Below are 24,003 nucleotides of genomic sequence, written 5' to 3'. Positions count from 1 at the left end.
TCTTTTGGACACTAAGCTTACGCTTTCGTGTACACAAGTCCTTAAGGAACTTGGCATAAGCCGGAATCTGCTTAATCGCATCCAACAATGGTAGGTTGATAGTAACCTGCTTAAAAACCTCTAATATATCATTAAAGTTGGACTCCCTCTTAGTCGGAACTAGCAGCTGGGGAAACGGGGCTCTGGGAACAAAGCCGGGCTCAGCAGGACCCTCATTGGTCTCTTTGGAGACTCTATCAGTCTTCTCATTCTCTGGCTCAGAAGGGTGAACTACAGCATGTTCACTATTAGGCATGGAAACCTTGTTGTCTATCTCTCTACCGCTCCTAAGGGTTTTAATAGCATTTACATGATCGGATGGTCTTTCACCTATTTCATTAATTCCTCTAGGGTTTGGTTGAGTTTGACTAGGAAACCTCTTTCTCTTAAAGACTCATTTATATGACTAACCTGGGTTTTCAACTCGGAAATAGCCTGAGAGTTAGCCTGACCTATTCTCTTTTCTTCTAAACCTTGAGCAACAGATTGCTGAAACTGCATAGTGTTACGAGTTAACAAAGCAAGAGACTCTTCTAAACTCATAATCTTCTTATCCGAAGGGTTCTGAAACTGTGCCGGGGCTGAAGGATTCTTAGGATAGCCAAAACCTGGGGGAGCTTGAGAGTTACTAGACTGACCTTGATTCTGGCCCTTAGACCAAGAAAGGTTGGGATGGTTTCTCCAGCCAGGGTTATAGGTTTCTGAATAAGGGTCAAACTTCTGACGGTTATCGAATCTAGTGTTGTTATAAAGAGCATTGGCTTGCTCTTCAACAGTATGGTCTTCCCAAAAAGGCTCTATTCTACCACTAGTACCACTAGAATGACCTAATTCCAACGCTTCTAACCTTTTGGCTATGGCTGCTATTTTAGCATCTGACTCATAGGATCCTTCTACCCTATTGACATTTCCTCTACTTAGAAGAATTGTTTTCTGGGGTTCCCTATTATTTTCCCATTGTTGGGTCTTATTGGCGATTTCATTCAAAAATGTCATCGCCTCATCAACAGTTTTATTCTCAAACCCACCTGTGCATAAGGACTCAACCATGGTTGTTGTTGAATAATCTAAACCCTCGTAGAGGATCTGAACTAACCTAACCTTCTCTAAACCATGATGAGGACATTGAGATATTAAGTCATTGAACCTTTCTAAATACCTATATAAAGATTCTCCCTCTTGTTGAGGAAAAGTACAAATTTGTGTCCTAATAGACGATGTTTTGTGCCTTGGGAAAAACTTATGTATAAAGGCAGAAGTAAGTTGTTCATAGGTTTCAATTGACTCAGAATCTAAACTATACAACCAAGATTTGGCTTTATCTTTTAAGGAAAAGGGGAATAACCTAAGTTTCAGTGCATCATCACTAAGGTTTTTAATTTTCAGAGTACTACATACTTCCTCAAATTCCCTAACATGAAAATAGGGGTTCTCATTCTCTTTTCCTAAAAAGGTTGGGAGCATCTATAAATTCCCAGGTTTGAGTTCATAATTTGCCTCGGTTTCAGCTAACTTGATACAAGACGGACGAGAGGTCCTAGTTGGGTTCAATAAAGCTTTTAAAGTTGCCATTTCTGGCACTACCAAAGGACTAAGAGTATTTTCTTCACAAAGAAGCAGATTCTCAAAACTGAAGTTTCCAAAAACGGGGATCTCTAAATAAGAGTCTTCGAGCTCCCCGCCTTCACAAGAAGAACTACTAGGTTTATCACTAATCATACAACCTAGAGTGTTTCTTTTCCAAGCCCGTTCTCTAATGACATCGGGCATACACTAGAAAAACAAAACTAAAACGAAAATCCCTAAAAGGGAAGGGAAGTTCTATGCAAACACAAACAAGGCTGACTCCACCACAGCAAACCTACTGAATTCTAGCAAACAAAAAGCATGATGGCTCCACTTAGATTGTTTCTAGACCAGCTTCTAATCCTTCGAGAGGGAATTCGTTACAATTTAAGCAAACCCCTCTGGAATCAATCCGAGTCAAAGTAAGTTGAATTGAGGAGAGGGAAGATCAGTGGAGCTTTGATACCCAAGGCCTCACCTCTATCACAAGGCGACGCAGTCACGCATTCAACTCATAGAAACCATCATGAACTTCGAAGTATGCTAAAAGAGAACCAATATTTTTCGAACGACTTTCCTACTAAGCTCGTCACCCTATAGGTCTCGTTCTATTCCAAATTTTAAAGCTTAGGTTCGCGTTTGGTTTCGTTTTCCTAAGGCGGGCAAGAAGAGAACAATGATGAAATCCGAACCCTTATCTTGTATGGCCAGTCCTTTCCCTTTACTAGGAATTTAAAACAGCCGTTTTCAGTTCCTCAGCATATATGCAAACGAAGGAATACAGTAACTCGCTGACAGGGGATTCGCGAGTGTTTCGACAAACTTACCTCCCGTTCCAGACGGGGGATGAACCGTTGTCGTCGACTCGGGCCACAACTCCTATGTTGTGTACGAACCCGAGGGGCCGAGGTGATATCGTAATCACCGTCCTTCTCTGCAAACAGTTTAATATTTAATCTACTCTTCCGTAGGGTTTAAAAAAAAAATAATGTCCAAATGTCCAAAGTCCAAAAGAAAGGTCCAAAAAATAAAGTGCAAAAAGAAAAAGAAAAATACAAAATAAAAAGAATTCCTAATACAATCTAATAAAATAACACTCTCTTTTTTTTTCCTCTCTTTTTCTATAAAATAAAAAAAAATCTTCTTCTTTAGCTCCTTTCGCTTTGCCTTTTACTTCAAGTCTTTAAATATTCGCCAAAAGCTTTGGCAAAAATTTCTTTCGCTCCAAATTCCCAAAATCTGAAAGGAAAAGACAAAAACCCAAAAACGTAAAGAAGAACAAAAAAAACTAAAAAAATAAAATAAATCTAAAAACTCTATCCTAAAGACAAGCCCGCGTCGGCGGCGCCAAAAATTGATGGTATTTTCAATGATGTTGTAGTAAAGAGTTCGTTGAGGCTTGTGAAGGCAATGAATTCTAGACTTAATAGAACTTAAAAATATAGAAAACTTAACTCAAAATTGATTTCAAGTGATTGGAAAATAACCAAGACACTAGAATCCACTATTACACATGAATGATGTCAAATATTTCATAAATCTAATTATCCTTTTAATCCTTTATTTCTTAATCCAGAAATAATCAAACATATTCTAAAAAATTAATTGTATCCCCTAAGCATAGATTATCTAACCAAAGCATAACCTATCTAATTGAATCACAACTAATGAAGAAAATTATGTAAACTTTTAAGAACTCTGCAAAAGCAGTGATTGAGTGAATTATAATTAAATATTAGAGAAAATGAAATAGTTACCCATTGTTCATGTGTGAATAGCTCCATCCATTGCCTTGGTTACGAGAGAATTAGCCGCTCATCATGTTGGAAACACGCTCAAAAGTTGATTTCATTTATGCTCAAAGGGTTACAAATGATGAATAAGGGAGAATTATAATAAAAATCGGGTTTGCAACGCTTATAACTGTTGCAAAAACCGTTACAAAGAGCCGTTACTGTTGCTGTTGCGTTTTTAAGTCTGCCTGTAAACTGCGACCCACAGAATGAGTAGTTGTCACTGTTCAAAAACGACTGCTGGTGCAGGTCCGTTCTTCGTGTTCTTCAGTTTTGCAGCAGCAAAAATGGCAGCTCTGCAAATTTGATTTTTCGCTCTGTGGTGCTCTTTTTCTCTCCCAATCTCTCCGTCTCGCTTCTCTATGATCCCCTCACCCTATATATACTCAACAACAACAAAATATCACGCCATAACTCTCATAAATTTTCATTAAACTCGGCAGTGAAGAAAAATATTCTGGGAATATTTTCTTCTCTGTTTTAGCTTCTCACGTGTTTCTACAGCTGCAAAATCTCCTCATTTATCTTCTTCACGGTCCAGAGTGTTGCTAGAGTCATCATACACGAGCAGAACACGCATAAATCTTCCAAAACCTGTGAACTATTCTTCTCATGCACGGGCTTCCCTGATTCCTTGTCACGGATTTTCCAGCCAAATTTGATCGAAACAAACACCCATACCAGCTCTTTGATGACATATCACAACTACCCATGAAGTTTCAGCCCTTTAGTCCACCTAGAACATCTTCAAATTTCGATCGAAACATTCTCAGAGAGCTGCCACATTTTTCCCGCCAATTTTTAAGTTTCAAATGAAGAAGATGGTGTCCCCCTAACCAGCTGTGGGGTGCGAATAACAGCTGCCTTTTTGGGGTGCCCCATAGTAATTGAGGTGCCCCTTAACCAAATATGGGCTCCGTATAGCAAGTGTCCTCCGGGGGTGTTCCGAGTGATTTTTCGAGCCGATTTTTCCAACAATATTTATTTTCCAAAAATACCTAAAAATACACAAAACACCATAATAAGGACGAAAACGAGTACCAACAATACGAAACATTGAGGAAAAATTAGACACATAAATGCTTCTATCAAGTACACAAACTCTAGCAGAAAATCTCGGGCCGGGAAGTTCGCGGACTGTGTTCGCGGACTTGGCTCACACCACTTCCATTTCTCTTGATCAACAAAGTTCGCAAACTTTGGTTCAAGGAATAAGGACTTATACATATATGTGTTTCCACAATAATGCTTATATCCTACCAATGGTTATGTAATCTAAACTCTCATTTGAATCATTAAAACATTCTCAGAGAACGTTATATAGCCGTTATTCACAGACCATTTTTCGTCAGAGCAATTTTCAAAGTGATTGAAACATAACATGACTTTCGTCACTTGGTAAAGATGAATTCAGCTAAAGCGAAAGCTTACCAACACACATTTAGAGAAATAGATAGGCGGGATAAACTCGGATCGAAATAGCAAATGTGTATAATGAAAGTCTATATATCAAAACGACTTTTGTCTCAAGAGTAGGAGATAGAGTAAATAGACTTTTGAGTGACAGATAAGTTCAAGTCTCCACATACCTTTTAGTCGATGAAGATCTACCAGTTCTTTGAGTAGTCCTTCGTCTTGTATGATGATTTCCATGGAGTCTTGAGCTCAACTACACTTTCTATCCTAATCCAAGACCTTAGGTATAATAGGATAGTAATCAAGACTTATAGTTTTGATCACTGATATTGACAAACATGCTTGTGATAGAAACGCATGCGAGTTTGACCGAGCAATGCTCTAACAATCTCCCCCTTTGTCAGTTTTAGTGGCAAAACTATTAATACAAATGGAATACAAAAAATAAATAAATTAACTTTTGTAGCTCCTATTCCACATGCCTAATCTTCAATATTACTCGAAATCTTCGTCACTTCCAAGTACTCCAATGATCCCAAAGGTTGTAAGTTTAGCATCATCGTTGTTGAAAATCCGGAGCTATAACAACAAGAAAACAATAGTTCTCAATCATTGTTATACATTGTCATAGTATCATTATACATCGTCAAAGTTCAATTGTATCACAACTTCAACAACAATACTATGGTGATATGTATCACTCCCTCTTAGTAAATACTCCATCTTACATCGAAACCACTCCACCTTACATAATGATCCGAAAACCATATGTATTTGTAGTGTGAACTACATATTAATTCTCCCCCTTTTTGTCAATAAAATTGACAAAGGTACAAGAACGGGATCCTAATGAAATTTCCGAAAGAGACATTTCATGACCAAAAGAAAGAACACACTTCATCTTATTTAGATGAAATCATAAAGCCGAAGATAAATGCATTCATCAAGGAGTTTAAAGATACAAGATAACCCCTATAATATTCCACAGCCGCACTTCCCACAAAGATTTGGCAATTAAGCGCAAGTTCAAAAAGAACTCTCCCCCATAAAATGTCATTCCTGAAGGAACAACAAGAGCGATCTTAATTTCTAAAGAAAAGAAGGATTTCTTTGGACATAACAAAACACACACAAGTATGTATTTAAATCCAAAATATTCAATTAAACTAACCACAAGAGAACCCATGATTATTTTAATCGACAATTGCTCAACATAGGTGAACTTATGCAGACTCAAAATATACAATTAGATTAATCACAAGAGAACCCATAATTAATCTAATCGAAATACACAATCAAACTAATCACAAAAGTAATCAATTTAATTGGTCGTGCTCGACATAATAAAACTTACGGAGCAACAACTAAATAACCAAACAAGATGATCAATTTAGTTGAATATGCTCGACATAAAGTACCTTACGGAACAACAACATAGCTAATCATGAAAATAATCAACTTGGTCGTTCAATGCTCAACATATGACACTTCACGGAGCCTCACAGTAATACATAAAATATGGATCAGGGAAGATCAATTACTGTGGAATACACAAGGATTCATTCTATTTTCCATCACTATTCACGTAACGACATTCAATAAACATAATCCTTGAAAACAAAAGATTTTAAACTATCTTCCATAAAAAATTGACAATATAGGCTTAACTTTTGTATTTGTCAAAAGTCTATTCATTCTTTTATCAATAAATGAATATCGACATTCGAAAGACTTTACTTTTGACAAGATATGGGTCGGTCAAGTTCACGGACGTAAACACACACATCCCATAACAATATTGCAATATATAAAATCATAAAGATTAATACTGCAAAAATCATCTTCCAAACAAGTTTAGAATTTAAACCAATAAATCTAAAAACATGAAGATGAAAACGTTGGACAAAGCTATGTGTAAACACAATAATGGCTATTCCAACCTCTAGTTATTCTTCTAAAAAAAAAACAGAAAATAGAAGATTTACTAGATGAAAACTCCTATAAAGCATTTCACTTACTTTGAGTACTCTTCTCATACTCTCTGTATTCATCAAGTTCATCTTCAATTAGATCAATCCTTGATTCCAGATTGTCTATCTTTTCTTCGAGTCTCTTGAAAGAAGCTTCAAGTTCACTTTTTAGGGCACGACTTGTTCCAAGACAAGATTCATGATTAAAGAAAGCTTATAAAACTGAGAAACAGAGATGTTCCCGTCCAGAGAGGAACCATGAATATCAGGGCTCATCACATTATCAGAAGAATTGAATCAAATCTTCTTATAAGGAAAGAGACCAGTCCAAACATCACTTTCCTTACTAGAAAGACTTGAAGAGGACATGATATATAAGATAGAAGAAATGTTATGCTAAGGAGAAAACCCTCATTTTAAAAACATCTGAGGATAAGATAAATATCCAAAATGATCTTTGACCAAAACCCTAAAAATTTATCCTCAGAAAAAGATTTTAAGAAAAACGTTTGAAAACTAGGCTAAACAGAAAACTTCCATCACAACCCTCTTGAAGATTATGATTTTTGTTTAAGAGGGATAAACAAAAATCATCAATACAGTATTATAGACTGTAGTTGTTCCAATCCCCTATAGAACTGGGTTACTTCTTTTGAGGGGATGAGGTGTATGTTGTGCCTTGTTTTGTTCTTAAGAAAGAAGAGTTATCTTCATCATTCTTTCTTTCTTTTAGCACAGATTTATGCATTTTATTGGAAATATCTTTTACAAAATGGAGGTTTTGCATGAGATTTATTTTTCTTCTTCTGCAAACAACACTTGACAGAGAAGATCTTTTCCTGTTTCAAAGTGCCACAGATTTTAAGACGATCCTGATAAACATGTGAGGAAATCATATGAATAGGTAAATTCTTGTGATTTTCTATATGATCCTTGTTATCAAAATGACTTAAGGATGATATATAATCAGACGGAATTCGCTGACAATTCTGTCATGTGCCTGGTTATACATGACAAGAATGTGTTGTAGATTTCTGCAAATGAACTAATAAGTTTGAATTTCTGCTCAATTGAGAGATTGTTGCTCACACGATGATTCTTGGTTAGACGATATATGTTGTCTGTCCGACCAATCTTGGATTCAGAAACTTATTTATATTGCTAGAATGTAGACACATTGATCTCTAGTAAGTGTGACGGTTGCTCGAGTGAAAGAGTGGGAAAGTAGGAAATCGTGGTTAAACCAGTTCCAGGTCGTGCAGAGACTTGGTTGATTGTCCATCCACTACTTTGCTAACTCCCTCAACTGCTTGCATGACTTACTCACATTTCTCATCGTGGATCAACACGCGTGTCGTAGGCCGCCAGACCAAAACCCTAATTAATATCCCCCCATGTGTCATGATTGATGTCTCATGATTTGTGGAGTCTGCAAGGGAGACGTGTTTAATTAGTCAGTTATTGACTTGATTAGACGATGAGTCTAAGTATTGTTGAGTCGAGCATAATTGACGAATGACCTATGATTCATGGATTGAACATGTCTGCTGGGACATATGTATAATTCAGCAAATATTGCTCGTCTGAGCGAATATTACTCGCTCGAACGAATATTGCTCAATTGATGAATTATTAAATATTATAATGTTACTGTCTTTCTAAGAAAGTATTGCTCATTTTATGGATTACTGAATATTTAAATCAATACTGATAGTCTGAGCAAATTGCTCACTCGAAAAAAAAATTGGTAGCACGACCGAATATTATATAATTAATCAAGATGTTGATTGCTGGATCAACATAAAATTATTAGTGTTTAAACTCACTCAGATTTAGGGTTTACATAGCATTTGGTCCAAAACCCTAATTTTGATCGATTGTTGATGATGATTTACTGAAAATCAATCACTGAGCGAGAGTGGGACCAACTACATGGGATGATGGACGACCATGTAGCGCCCAGGTGCTCGAGTGAGCATGCACCAAAGTCCTTTGTTGACAAGTTGATGAAAGGATGATTAAATGTTGGTTTAATCATTTGTTAAAATAGTGCTAGCACGGTCTATGTAGAGAGACCGTGTATAGAATCTCTTAATGATTGTGCGTCTCCTAGACATATTGCATGCTAGTATAGAGCCTAACGCCTTCAGGACGTCACGCTATTTGTTGTTCCCTGACTATACAACCCCACCCCACCCCCCAGAACGAGTACGATGCTTCAATTATCTCACATCTCGATTATGCAAATAGATTAATTCTAGATTGTCATTCATCAATTGAATTCCTAGAAGATAATCTATTTATCTCATTATTCTGTTCCATGGCTAATCCTCAGCTGGATTCTATGGATTAGTAATAGATAACCATTTTATCTCATTATTCTGTTCCGTGGCTGATCTTCACCTGGATTCTATGGATTAGTAATAGATAACCATTATATCTCAGGATCTTCCGTATGTTGAGGAGGGATTTTCGAATTCTCCTTCTTGTGTGTTTTTGAAGGGGTGGAGGAAGTCTTCTTGTGTTGTGGTTCTTCTTTTCTCCTTTCCCTTCTCTTGAGTCTTCTCTGACATCTTGTCAGTAAGAGTTTTGAGATAATTACACAGTTCCTTCTGTGTAGCATCCATGTCAGTCTGTTTCTTTGCAAGAGTCTCCTGCGCTTTGATAAGATCAACAATGGTAGGCGGTGGACCTCCTCTGACTTCTTCAGGGTGTCGTCCGAATAGTGGATGGCCTTCAGCGTGAGGAGGAGCAGTGTCTCCGGGATATTCCGATTGTTGTTGTTGCTAGTGCTAGCACGGTTTGTGTAGAGAGACATTAAATGCACCAGAGTCATCTAGTTGTCTCGTGTAGAGAGACAACTATGTACCAGAGTCATCTAGTTGTCTCGTGTAGAGGTCGGAATTGTCTCCGGGATATTCCGATTGTTGTCGTCCGAATAGTGAACAACGACTAGTGTGACGTCCTGAAGGGGTTAGGCTCTATAATAACATGCAATATGTATAGGAGCCGCCTAATCATTTTGATTCTATGTAGAGGTGATGATGAAATGTGCAAAGTGTCGAAAGCTCAGCTAAGAGGCTTTTCGAGGGACATATTCAACATGGCTCTGAGAGGAACGCTCACTCAGTCAGAGGTCGTGAAATGGTTCACAGATCATAAAATATGAATTGTCACATACATTCCTGAAGCCGGGTTAGAAACATGCAGTATCATGATTTTATGATTTTAGCCTTTGTCGAAAATCCACCATCAACATAAGCTTATTAGCTTTTGAAAAAGCGGGGGTCTAACAACCACACCCAATATTTCGATTAGCAATCTGTATGGACTAACTCCAATATACTTTCTAGAGAATCAACTAGACAGTCAGACTCTGTAACACCCTGTAATTTTATTAATACGATTTTGGCGCATAAAACCCACCCATAATATTTTGTTCGGACTGTAATTTAAATTTTAATTTATAAAGAATAAATATTTAGTTTTAATTATATTTATGATTGCCAAAATAAAATGAAATAATAAAAATAATTTTTAATTATGGTGAATGTGTGCATTGTGGGTTATGTATATATATATATGTATATATCTTTGCTAATTTTGGTGTCGCTATTATATTATCATTATGTGTTTGGGGTGCATGTACTTTAATATTAGGTGTGTTTATAAAATAGTATGTCCCTTATCAAAACTTGAGTGATATATAATAATTGGTTAGGGTTTTTATTCACAAATAAGTGAGTATAAGAAAAATGAAATCAAAAAGGAGCCGTCACTTTCATCTTCTCCAACTTTCTTCTCTTTTGTCTCCTAGCACAAAAACCCAAAAAACACTTTTAGCCATCACTTTCATCTCTCTTTCCTTCTAATTTTTTCTCTTTTCCTTTTTCTTTAAACAATAAAAAGAAAACAAAAAGTAAAAAGAAAACCCAAGCTATTAATCCTTCTTCTTCTTGGAAATTGTGCATGCCTTCTTTGGATTTGGATTGATTCAAGAGTTTAGGATTTGCTAAAAAGGTAGGGGGTTTCTACCTAATACAAAAATCAAAACCTATTTTAGCATTATAATTATATTGATTCCCTTTTCATTTTTATGATAATAATCATGATGGTTGTTTTAAATTTATTAAGTTGTTTTCTTCGTATAAATTGATTTATTTATGAAATTTTGTATATTTATTATTAACCATTATTATTAGATTATTCTAGATTTTTATTTTAACAATTGATCTAAGTAGTAATGTTTTTTCTCTATTTATTAAGGAAATTATATTAATGCATATTAATTGAGTTTTGATTTGGGAAAGTGAATTTATTGAATTAGATTATTAGTTATTGAAAATGTTTTGGTGCTTTTACGCGGGTCTAATGTTTAGAAATGAATAAAGAATATACAATATCTCTGCTGCTGAAATGCCAGGCCTTTATGGCATTCCACCACTGGTGGCTAGTCTGGGAAGACTATTCGGGGAACATTATTGGTTTGTTTACCGGAATAACTCTGACAACTATATTAAGAATCATTTGAAGAAAGAAAAATAAAATTGTTCGTGAATAATTGTGGTTTGTTTACCGGAATAACTATGACAACTAGATTAATGATCTATAATTTGAGGTTGAATATTTTGAGTAAAAAATGTTAAGTATTCGTGGTTGAGATTGGCGCAAGTATTGTTGTGGATTTTTGTGCATGAATTTTATTATTGTATCTACTGCATTTGTTTGTTTTTCGATGCACTCTATTATTTTTTGAAACTTCCTACTGGGTTGTGGTTTGCTCATCCCTTTTTCATCCCTTTCCATAGAGATTGAAGAAAGACTAGCCGTAAAAGAAATTATTATTTATAACGGGGATTGAGCATTGCGTTTTAAATTCTGTCGAGGTGTTGGTCTGTTTCGATTGTGTACCTTCGATTTTATAATTAGTATTTTACAGTTTTGTAATTTTAAAAGTAATATTATATTTTATTTAATAAATTTCATTTGAGTTGAGTTTTGTTTTTTATTAAAATCATTTAAAACAAAAAAAATCTGGTCCTACACGAGTGGCGTTCCGGAAATTTGGACTTGCTAGCTGGATCAGACCCGACCCACAAGGTCGAATCCGTGATGCTGGAAGTCTGAAAATCCGGGCTGTCATAGACTCAATCTAGAGAAAAGTATATCGAGGAGTTAATATCTCTCCCTTGATTTGATTTTACTCAAGCAAATAGAAATCTGTGAGTCTTTATCAAATACAAGGATAATAAACTTGGATGGTACCAAAGACCAATATCCAAGGATCAATCAATTTCCAATCAACAACCAAAGGTTGGATTTCACAATTATTCGATACAAACGCACAACCTATGATATTTCAATTATATAACAAAATATAATGCGTAATAGAAATAACACAGACACCAGAAATTTTGTTAACGAGGAAACCGCAAATGCAGAAAAACCCTGGGACTTAGTCCAGATTGAATACCACGCTATATTAAGCCGCTACACACACTAGCCTACTACAAACTAACTTCTGTATGGACTGTAGTTGAAACCTAATCAATATCACACTCATTCAAGGTACAGTTGCGCTCCTTACGTCTCTGATCCCAGCTGGATACTAGACACTTGATTCCCTTAGCTGATCTCGCCCACAACCAAGAGTTGCTACGACCCAAAGTCGAAGACTTTAATAAAAAAATCTGTATCACACAGAAAAGTCTACGATAATAGATAAATCTGTCTCCCACAGATAAACCTACAAGTTTTGTTCCGTCTTTTGATAAAATCAAGGTGAACAAGAACTAATCGATAACCCGGACTTATATTCCCGCAGAACAACCTAGAATTATCAATCACCTCACAATAATCTAAATCGTATGGTAACGAAACTAGATATTGCGGAATCACAAACGATGAGACGAAGATGTTTGTGATTTCTTTTTATCTTGCCCTATCAGAGATATAATCTCAAGCCAATCTTACAGTTGAACTTGAACGATAGAAAATGGCAAGATCAGATCGCCCAACTACAAGAGAAGTAGTTTCGTCTGGCTTCACAATCCCAATGAAGTGTTTAAGTCGTTAACCGACATGGTCTCGAGAAGAAACCTAAGGTTAAAGGAGAATCGACTCTAGCAAACCAACTAGTATCACACAGGAGGTGTGGGGATTAGTTTTTCCAGTTGCTAGACGTCTCCCTTATATAGTTGTCAAATCAGGGTTTGCAATCCAATTTACCTTGGTAACAAAGCATTCAATATTCACCTTTAGATGAAAAACCTGATTTATCCAAGCTAATATCTTTCAACCGTTAGATCGAAACTTAGCTTGTCACACACAAATGAAATGTATTCATTGAGGTTAGAGTAACCGTACCTCAACGTGTACACTTAATTGGTTCACAAATAGTTAACCAATGGTTAGCCATATGAGCACTTTCATATTAACCGTATTCATCTTTCTCATAACTAGTTCAAATGACTCATAAGAACTAGTTCAAGAGTTGTTCAATTGCTTAGATCTTTATACATATACACAATTGAAACAAAATCGGTTTGATTCACTTGAATCAATTCATGAACAATATAGCCACGGTTTGCAAAGATTGCATTCATTATTGATTTATTGTTTAAGTTCATGAAACTACCGATTTGAGAAATATAACCAGCTTAGGTACGCGTACGGGTACAGATACCATAGCAATCGGACTTGCGTTTGAAAACTCAGCAGAAATTTTCGGTTTGAAAACTTCCGTGGGTACGCGTACGGGTACACATACCTAGGTGACTGGTTTTCAGTATGCAAACTTCACAAACTACAGCAGAAATTTTCGGTATGAAAACTTCCGCCAGTACGCGTACCTAACCTGTCTCCTTCGCCAATACCGCATGCACACATATGCACGTACTTGGTTTCCGGCACATGGATTTATACACTAATGTGTGAACACACTATATATGCTTATATCCATAGTTGGTTACGTAATCTCAACTTTACATTTCAATATTGAAACATTCTTCTATAATGTTATAATAGTTGTTAGACATAAAGAATCGACTATCGTGATCAAAGTTATTTTCAAGATTTAAACGTCAGCATGACTTTCGTCACGGGTAAAGATGAAAATGGTTAAAGCAAAATCTTACCAACACATATTTCGAGAAAAAGATAGGCGAGTAAACTCGGCTCGAAATAGAAAATGTGTATGTATGAAAACTATCATACTTATACGACTTTTGTCTCAAGAGTAGGAGATAAAGTAGATAGACTTTTGAGTGACAGATGAGTTCAAGTCTCCACATACCTTTTGGTCGGATGAAGTTCCACTGGTTCCTTGAGTAGTTCTTCGTCTTCGTAAGATAATCGCCATGGAGTCTGGAGCTCAACTATTCCTAACTAACCTAGACCTAGACTTAGTCATAAGTATACTAGAAATCAAGACATATAGTTTTGATCACTAACATTGACAAACATGCTTGAGATAGCAACGCATGCGAGTTCGACCGAGCAATGCTCTAACAGTTTTATATCCTTTAATTACCCGCAATTAAATGCATATCTCTAGAGAATAAAAATTAGTAACGTGCATTTACTAATTGGAGATTTTCTATTGAGATATTTCAGGAAATATTGGACAAAGCATTTACTGGGATTATGAAAACCGAATGAGCATTTATTGCATATCTTGAGAATACTTTCGGTTTGGAAATTCCTTGGTGTCCAAACATCCTTGGTCTATAAATACCTAAGTTTGCATTTCTAGAAAATTATCCTAAGATCCGGGCAAACTTCATCTTTTTGTTGTTTCTGGTGGAGCCATCTAATCGGAGAGGAAAGCACCTTAATTAGGCGAAATCTCTTACGACCGCTCGTTTAAAGAAATCTGTAGGATTAAGAAGCTCTACGAGTACCGTTGGTGAAAAACTAGATAATTGCAGTATTATTAGTTTTCGATTGATTTGATTGACTAACAGTTGTTGAAACTTTGATTGCACCTGGTTTGTTTATTCTTGAGAATCTTCTCTTCTGATATAAGATTCACTCAAACTAGATCGAAGTATCGACGGGATCTTTAGATCCATTTGTAGATCTAAATACATCTTGAGATAATCCATTGTTAACAGACTCCTTATGTGCGTGATTGATCACAAGAGATTCAAGTGGTGTTGTGCAGGTTTTAATTGGAGATTAAAGAAGATTTGAAGGCGAAGAAGATTTCTTATTGGTTTCTCATATCTTTGTGTTGCACAAACCTTGATCGGCTGGGATCCAGCTAGAATCGTATTTATCTGATTGATTAGTTGCGTGAGATCGGCACTCACAATATATCTCTTTGAGATTTATTTGAATTGAGTGCGAATCAAAACTCTGCTACTTCGGTAGTTGTCGGATAGATTGATCTAACCATGCAAAGGAGTTTATTATCTTAAATGGAAGATTTGCATATGACTTGAGATATCTTTATCTTAAAGAATCAAGAGAGTTGTTACCAAACATTTTTGTTGTTCCTTTAAGGTTTGGAATACGATCCAAAGGAATCGTTCCACTGCTTGCACTCATCGAAGTCGGAAGCGCAGGGATACTGAGGAAACTAAGTGAACTAGGGTTAGTTGCTTGGTCTCAACTATACTAACTTTGTTTAGATTTTGTATAACGGCTTAATTCTGAGAGTATTCAATTCTGGACTAGGTCCCGGGAGTTTTCTTCATTTGTGGTTTCCTCGTTAACAAAATATTGATGTGTCTTTTACTTTTCTATTTCCATAATTATAATTGTTTATTATAGTTAGAAGTAAAATACACAAACGTTAACTCAGGTTTACCTGATAGTGATCCCATAGAGTTTGGTTAAGTCTGAACCTATTATCAAGTAATCACACTTTGGTTGTCGTATTGTCTCGATCTCCGTATCCATAGACAATCACAAAAAGTGTGAATACCGATCCATAGACAATCACTTTCGGTAAGAGGACTTATAAGTGGATAAATTAAAGATTATGTTGTATTTGGGTACCCTCGTCTTTTCAATTGTTGTTACTTCAAAAGGTATGGCTCTGACTATATTATATTATTACCGTATGTGGATGATATGTTGGTTGCCGGAACATCTCTACAATAAGTTGAGAATTTGAAGAAACAATTAGCAAGTGAGTTTGCTATGAAAGATCTTGGGGAAGAAAAACGGATTCTTGGTATGAGAATCATAAGGGACAAATCTAAGGGAACTATTATGCTTAGTCATGCTGAATATATTGAACGAGTATTTGTAGATGGGGAAAAACGATTTGCTGGTTTTTAAGGAATTGAGGAGACGACCGTACGGAGGAGACGACCGTACGGAGGAGACTCCTCGAACCGAGTGAAATGTTAAACCTCACACAGATGCACCGCTGCAAAGGGGGTGCTTTAGATTCGAGAAATCAATTTTTAATACTCCGGCCTAAATCAAGACAATGACCGTTCCAGAGTAAATTCGGTCACAAGAGAGGATGGGTTGATCTGTAGGAGGGAAGCTGAAAAATGTGCGGAATCAATGGTAATCAAATATTGTGGGTGTGTGAATTCTGAATATGATAAGCTCTGAATGATTGAAATAACTCAATTGAGAGTAGTTGCTCAATTGATGAGTTGATGATCTCGTGTTGTCGATGAGACGTGAGATTGATGATACTGATGATGATTCAATCATGATTCAGAGACTTATTTATATTGCTGGAATTGTAGACACCATGATTCCATGAAGTGTGACAGTTGATGGAATCAAGGAGTGGGGAGGTGGAGATCGTGTTTGAAACCAGTTGCTCAACGTGTGGAGACTTGGTCGATTTTCCACCCACTACCTCGTGAATTCCTTCAACTGATTGCACGACTTGCTCACATTCCATCATGTGTTTGAACACACGTGCCATAGATCGCCAGACCAAACACCCTAAGTGATATCCCCCCAAGTGACACGATTGACGTCTCGTGGTTTGTTAGTCAATTGATGACTTCGTGGTTTGATGGGACGATGAGTCCATGTAATTGTTGAGTTGAACATGATGTTCTGAAACTCATGAATTGAACATGTCATGAGACAGTTCTTACGATGAAGTGAGAAAGTATTGCTCATTCGATGGATCGTTGAATATTGATTGTTGAACCAATATTGAGCAAATATTCCTCATCTGAGCAAGTGCTGCTCATGTGATGAATTATTGAATATTTGATCATCTGAGCATGTGTTGCTCATCTGATGGATTATTGGCAGCGTACCAAAATATTAATTAGAATACTGGTCGTTGAACCGAGCATAATTAATGAAATTAATGATCATGAGGCCGTCGTAAAATTATTAAGGTTGGAATCTGGAATGATGATTCTTGGATTCAGAAACCCTAATTTGATCAATTGATGATCAATTCATGGTTGTCAGAATTTCCACCATGAGACGAAGGAGGGATCGACTACATGGGACCGTGGATCAACCATGTAGTGTCCATATTCTTACGTGAGAAAATACAAAGAACTCCTAAAGAGTTGACGATTTGTTGGTGGAAGAATGATTAAATGCTGGTTTAATCATTTATTCAAGAAATGCTCGTCTGAGCCTTAGGTGAGAAAACCTAATTAATTATGACGAGGCGAGCGACCGACCATGGAGTCATGAAACCGGCCCTGGGTTATCCCATGACCGCCTGACGATCACTTCATAAAAATCCAAAGTGTTTGGGAGAGTTTTAGACCTAATACGAGCAATTGTGCAAATTAGGTCAAAACTGTGAAAATTGATGGGACCGGCTTCCGTGAGCCAAAGAGCCAATCTTGGTCGGTCAAGATAGCGTGATCATGTCCCCAAGGTGTCCGCATCTCAGTCCTGAGAATTTTGATATTTTCTGGCGTGCAATTGAGCATCCATTCGAGAAAATATGCCAAAATTAGTGTTTCGACGAAACTGAGGAAAAACACAATGAGATGATGAAAAATAATTATAAAATAAGGAATAAGGAGGCGTGGGACCGCCGTGGTCAAGGCATGGTCGGACGTTCGTGACCACGGTCCCGTGGTGTCTTTTCCTTAATTTTATAATATTTTGATGATTTTATGAAAAATTCATGAATTTTGAGAAATTTGATGAATTTTGGGAGTTTCCATGAATTGAATGAGTTTTCATGAGTTCAAGGAAACAAAAGATATTAAAATAATAAAACAAGGGCGTGTGGGACCGTGGAAGGCATGACTGGCCGGCCAGGGCCTGGTCCCACAAGTTTTTCTAATTTTATAATGATTTTATGAAAAATTTATGAATTTTGAGAAATTTGATGAATTTAGGGAGTTTCCATGAACTGGAGGAGTTTTTCATGAGCTCAGGGAAGCAAAAAATATTAAAATAATAAAAACAAGGGCGTGTGGGACCGTGGAGGCATGGTCGGCCGGCTTGGGCCCGGTCCCACGAGTTTTCATAATTTTTTTAATATTTTTTAGGTATTTTTGATGGTTTGAGGGAATTTTTCCTAATTTGAGAGAAGTACCATTAAATCAAGGAAAACTAATAATAAAATAATAAAACAAAGGGGCATGTGGGACCGGCTAGGGCATGGCCGTCCTGCCAAGGTCCGGTCCCATAAGTTTTCATAATTTATATTATTTTATTATTATTTGATGATTTGTGCAAAAATACCAAGAAATCAAGGAGTTTTTTCATGAAATTAGAGAAATAATAGTAATTGTAATAATAATAATAATAATAAAATAATAAGAAACCGTGGGTATGGGGCCGGTTGGGACCAAGGCATGGCCGGTTGGCCAATGGTCACGCCCCACACTCCTTTTTTTAATTTTATATTATTTTTTATGGATTTATGGAAGTACCATGAAACCGAGGAGTTTCCTCGAGACGAAGGAGATTTGGTAAAATGAGAGGATTTTCATCAAATCATGGAAAATAATAAAAATGCATTAAAAATATAAAACTGGCGTGGGATTGACCACGACACGGTCGGTTGGTCGTGTGTCCGTGCTCCCAGCACCCTGGTCAATATTTTAATTATTTATTATTTTCTTCTCTATTTTGCATAGGTTCATCGTTTCGTTGTATTTTTGAAATACTCGTTCGTGCGGTGACTGTTAGTGTATCATCGTTGAATACACTTTCACCATTTGAATCGGGGCTTAATTAGAGGTAGCTCAGAAGCCCGGTTGTTGATTATTTATTACTAATTGTGGAATTCGATGGAGAATAATTCACAAAACTGAGCAATAAGATGTTTATTATTAATTCATAGGATCAGCTGAGGATTTGACTACGAATTCAGAATATTAAAATGAGCATTACCATTCCATGAGATCGTAGATTCGACCACAGAATCGGAGTAATTAAGATTTATCTATTACCATTTATGAGACCAGTTGTGGATTCGATCATGAAATCGGAGTAATGAGATAATATAGTTATTGCTATTCTATGAGATCAAGCGTGGATTCGATCATAGAATCAAAACAATTGTTATCGCCATTCCATGGGACCAGTCGTGGATTCGACCATAGAATAGGAGCAATTAGGAATAATTAACTTTGTGGCTCCATACTGTAGAGCAAGCTGTCTAGGAGCATTAATCATCCCGATATGAGCTTGTCGGTAAGTCATATCCTTTATGTAGTCAGGGTAAACTTGTTGTTTGTTCCTGAAGACGTTATCTCTCTATACTAGCAGAGCAAGATGTCTAGGAGCCGTCCATCTCATGATGCTATATAGAAATAATCACTGAAAGTATTCAGTGTTCATGAGATATGCCGTTGTCCAGTCATGAGACTACATATCTACATGTACTCCGAGAGAAAGTACTCTCCGTTGAGAATTCGATGAGAGACCCGTGTCTCGATACTCACGTCTGATTGCTGAATGAGAGCTTCGTATAATTATGAGTTTACTAATTTAGCCCTTGTTGAAAATCCACCATCTACATTAAGTCCCCTGCTTACTGAGGAAGGTGGTGTTCCTCAGTCAGCATTAAATGGTGATTTTACGGTCATAAATAATAATACCAATAATTGAACTTAGTCGTAAGTTGAGAAGTTACCGGATTTGAAGAGCATGAGAAAACCACGACTTGATGAATGCTTCAATGTAATGATTGGAGCGTCGTTTGATGAGCATAAATTGGTGTTGAACCGCTGGTTTGGACGACGAGTCCGTGGTCGGTTAGGATTCGCGGGTCGGGCCCAATAAGGAAATAGAAAATTAGGTTTTTGAAATAAAATTGATATAAAAGGGATTAATCCTTTTTTTTCCTTCACACATGGCCAGCACCTTCATCACCTATCCATCACCTTCACGTCAGCAGCGAGTGGAGGAAAATTTCTTGCCGGAGCTTCGCTGCCGGCCGATTCGCCCAGGTGCGTTTTTTTTTTTTTCTGATGTTTATGATCCTCATGAGTTGTTCATGCTTTGATCATGATGAAGTTATATACATGTGTGTATATTAGTGTGAGTTTTATGAAAAAACCTCGTTTTTGAAAACGTATGTTCGTTCGATCGTTAGTTTTGAAAACTAATTATAATCCCTGATTTAGGAGAGATTTTTTTTTTAATATGAACCTAGGTCCAGTGATAAAACTTAGTGTATGAGCTTTCATGTATACCAAGGTTTCATTATAAAAGAAGTGAATTTTCATGAAATTGGAAAAATCCTTCGTTTTAAAGACAAATAATGATGACACGAAGGAAAATATGTATGATGAACTTGTGTCCAGTGATAAAATTTTTCTTATGAGCTTCCATGTAAATACAAAACTTTATCATATGCATGAGATGTGAGCTTTCACAATATTTTTTGAAATAAACCTTCGTTTTAAAGACAAATAACGTCGATACGAAGGAAAATAATAAAAATATATATATATATGTAGTCGTGACATATATTGTGTAAAATATGATTGTATATTTTATTTGAATGAATTTGTTCTCATTAGATAAAATTCTTTGAGAATTTATATATGCAAGTTGCATTAATTGATGTTTTTTCGAAAAATCAGAAACGTGGGTTTTGAGGAACCTTCGAAGATAGACAATATATTTATGATGAAATATTTTATTGTTGCAAAATTCATAGGTCAGTTGTGTGAATGTTCACATTATGGAAATTGTGTCTGTGATTTCATGAAAATCAGTTTCGGAAATTAAATAAAGTTTCGTTCGTTTTTGCAGTTTTCGAAGAAACGAACGATTTGGGGTGTTAACTCTAGCATCACTATTGTTAGTGGAAGTATAAAAGGTAAGATTTAAGAGTTACCATTTTTTCTTGTATTTCCTTGATTTATATCTGGACGGCATACTGAAGTAGAATGTAGTGTGAACTTTTCAGCTACTTAGCAAAGATGTCCAATTCCCAAGCTGACGACCTCGAGGGAAGAGATGTGCGTTGATGATGGTATCTCCAGAGATGAGACATGCATGGATGAAACTTCCGTTGGGGGAGACGAAGACGAAATCCCTGGGATTAAGAATGTCCCGAACATAGATGATGCATTCTTTGAAAAAGATATCCAGGAGCTGAGCAACATTTGAAATCCCCAGTGTATCGTCTTTTGATAAATCCCAGAACTGTTACTCAGAAGAAATTGGTGACTCCTAAGACAGTGATTCGATTTTGTCTTGAACGAGGGGTCTTCGCCTCATCAATCATAGAGTTTAAGCTTTCTCGACGACCTTTGGAGAAATTTCCGGCTGGGCGAGGCATATGTTGGGTTTTCCTCATGTGAGGACATGCTCGACCAGGCGCAGGTGACGAGAGCTATTCAAGCTTCTGGAGAGTTGTTCATTTATCATGACGCAAGTGGTATTGTGGCTCTGTTTGCTCGCTGGTGCATTCCCACTCACACTTTCATATGTAGATGGGGAGAGTTTACCATTACTTGGAAGACGTGGCGGCTCTGATGCATCTCCCGATCACGGGCAATCTTCCTGGGGATCTTTCAGATGAGGAGACCGCCGTTTCTCATGTCTTGACAGCTGCAATGGAGAAAGCGAATAAGGCTGGTAGTAAAGGATGCTATGCTTCCTGGTTGACACACTGGTGGCCCAAAGACGAGGTTTCTGATAAACCCATCGACGGTATGTTACCCATTGCTGCTTTCTTATGTTTATGGTTGTCCAGAGACGTTTTTGAAGACAGTGGAAACTTGTTGAAGCCTTTTGTGATTCCCTTTGCTATTAAGATGGCTCAAGGTGAGACTTCCGATAGGTAGTTTATTCTTAGGCTCCTTGTATTACAACCTGGACTCCTTGATTATAGACTCCAGTGTGTCGAACGGCTCTATGAAGATTGAGTGTTATGCCAACACGATGTTTCTTCAAGCTTTGATGTGGGAGCATTTTAAGAATTATGCACCTACTCCACGTAATGTTCTGTAAGGACCGAATACTGATGCGCGCCATACTTTACCTGAGAAATATAATGCTAGGATCATGCGTTGGTCCACCAAGCAGCCTCGTTCTAAAATACGTTTTATTGATGTGTTAGATGAAGAATCTGAGTTCAATTTTCGCCCGTGGGTGTCAGTCCCGATTATGTTTCTCAGCGAATGACTTTCAATACTGGAGAAGGCACGAGTTTGACGTCTGGTGCGCATTTGAGTGATGGTGAAAGATCTTTCATGTTGAGTTGCACTCCTGGTCATTTGCTATCAGTCACGTTTGGAGAGCTTTCAGTGGAGGAGTATAATATTTATAGAGCAACTCGACAAATGGGTATGGAACAGTGTGTTCCAACCATACGGACAAGGAATCCATTAGTTGAGAAACTCAGGACTCATTTGGATCATACTCACGTGGAAGGGGAGTAGCTACTGGTTTCCTGGTTCTGATAGATTCCTATGTAACCCCAGGTTATGTAGAATTCTGGGACCAGCAACTTGGGCGTTTGCGTGGCTTTGTAGATTTCCCAGACCTCCATTCAAGGATCTTCCTTCGGCTGAGATGATTTCCAGTCGACCAAGATTGAAGTATCTTTCTGGTGATAAACGAAAGTCGTCTCCAGGATGCTCTCAGGTATGTTTCTTCATATAATCTTCACGAAATTATAAGAACTGTATTCTGATTATTATTACTGGATTTCACCACAGGACGGTCGTAATATACGACCTCGAATCGGTGTAGATTTCTCAGAGACTGAGGCGGTTATTCATGGCGGAGAAGGCAGGCATAAAGGTTATAAGTTGTTACCTAATACCGTAAAGTCCCCAGTTGGTGCTTTGGTGAGTTCCCAATATTTCTCACTGTGACTTTCATTGCTATTAGCATTAGAATCATGAAGCCGACGTTGTTAATTTTGTTGCAGAGTTTTACTCCATCAGTCTTGAAGGTCTTCAATTTTCTGCTACTGAACAAGCAATCGCTGATTTGAGTGACGAAGAAACTGTAAGTATTTCTTCATATGTTCAAATGGGGTGCTTCATAGATGAAAATATTGATTGTAAAAGACGTGTACAGGAGGACGTCGTCATGGAGATGGAGAATTCTGGAACTCAAACATCCTCTGGGAATAGGAATAGAGGTAATTCCCAAGATTCGGATCCGGATGGAAGTGATGTTCCCCTTGTCGTTGATGTGGACAATTCCAACCCCTTGGACACTTTGGAGACTCCTCAAGTAAGTATATATCCTGTACATTCTTCGTAGAAGTATAAAAGTGCTGACTTGTGGATGAATGAATGGGATCCCATGTGAATATATGAAAAATTAGTCGAATTTCATCGTCAGAAAATTCAGAACCCAACGTTTTAATAGAAACGCTGTAGAATCTTCGTCCGGAGTCGGATTTTGACGATATGCATGTGCAAATTCAATCCCGGAAAATTTCCAAGCTTTCACACAGAAGATTTTAAAGTTTTGAGCACGTTCAGAGCCTGAAAAAGGCGAAATAATAAACTTCCAGGAGACTTCCAGAACCTTTTCAGATTGTGCGTCACTTGATATTTTGGCCACATCTACTCGCTCGTTCATCGGATTGTCATGAAATTTTGACATGTCATAGAGGACATCCATACGAAGAGAATGGAATATGAACCATGCTCGGATTCCTTGTTGATTGCTCCCAGTTCGTCCCTTAGTACAGGGCAGAGTTCAGTTTCTTCAGACGGACTCATCGTAAAATGTGTTTTCATGACTTTCATGTTATTTGCTCGTGCCTTGAATGTAGTATGATGAACCTTGATGATGTTTCCTTGCTGGTATACTGTGTTTCATAATCT

Source organism: Papaver somniferum, chromosome 9, assembly GCF_003573695.1.
Source record: "Papaver somniferum cultivar HN1 chromosome 9, ASM357369v1, whole genome shotgun sequence".
Classification (NCBI taxonomy): domain Eukaryota; kingdom Viridiplantae; phylum Streptophyta; class Magnoliopsida; order Ranunculales; family Papaveraceae; genus Papaver; species Papaver somniferum.
This window is presented reverse-complemented; position numbering follows the sequence as displayed.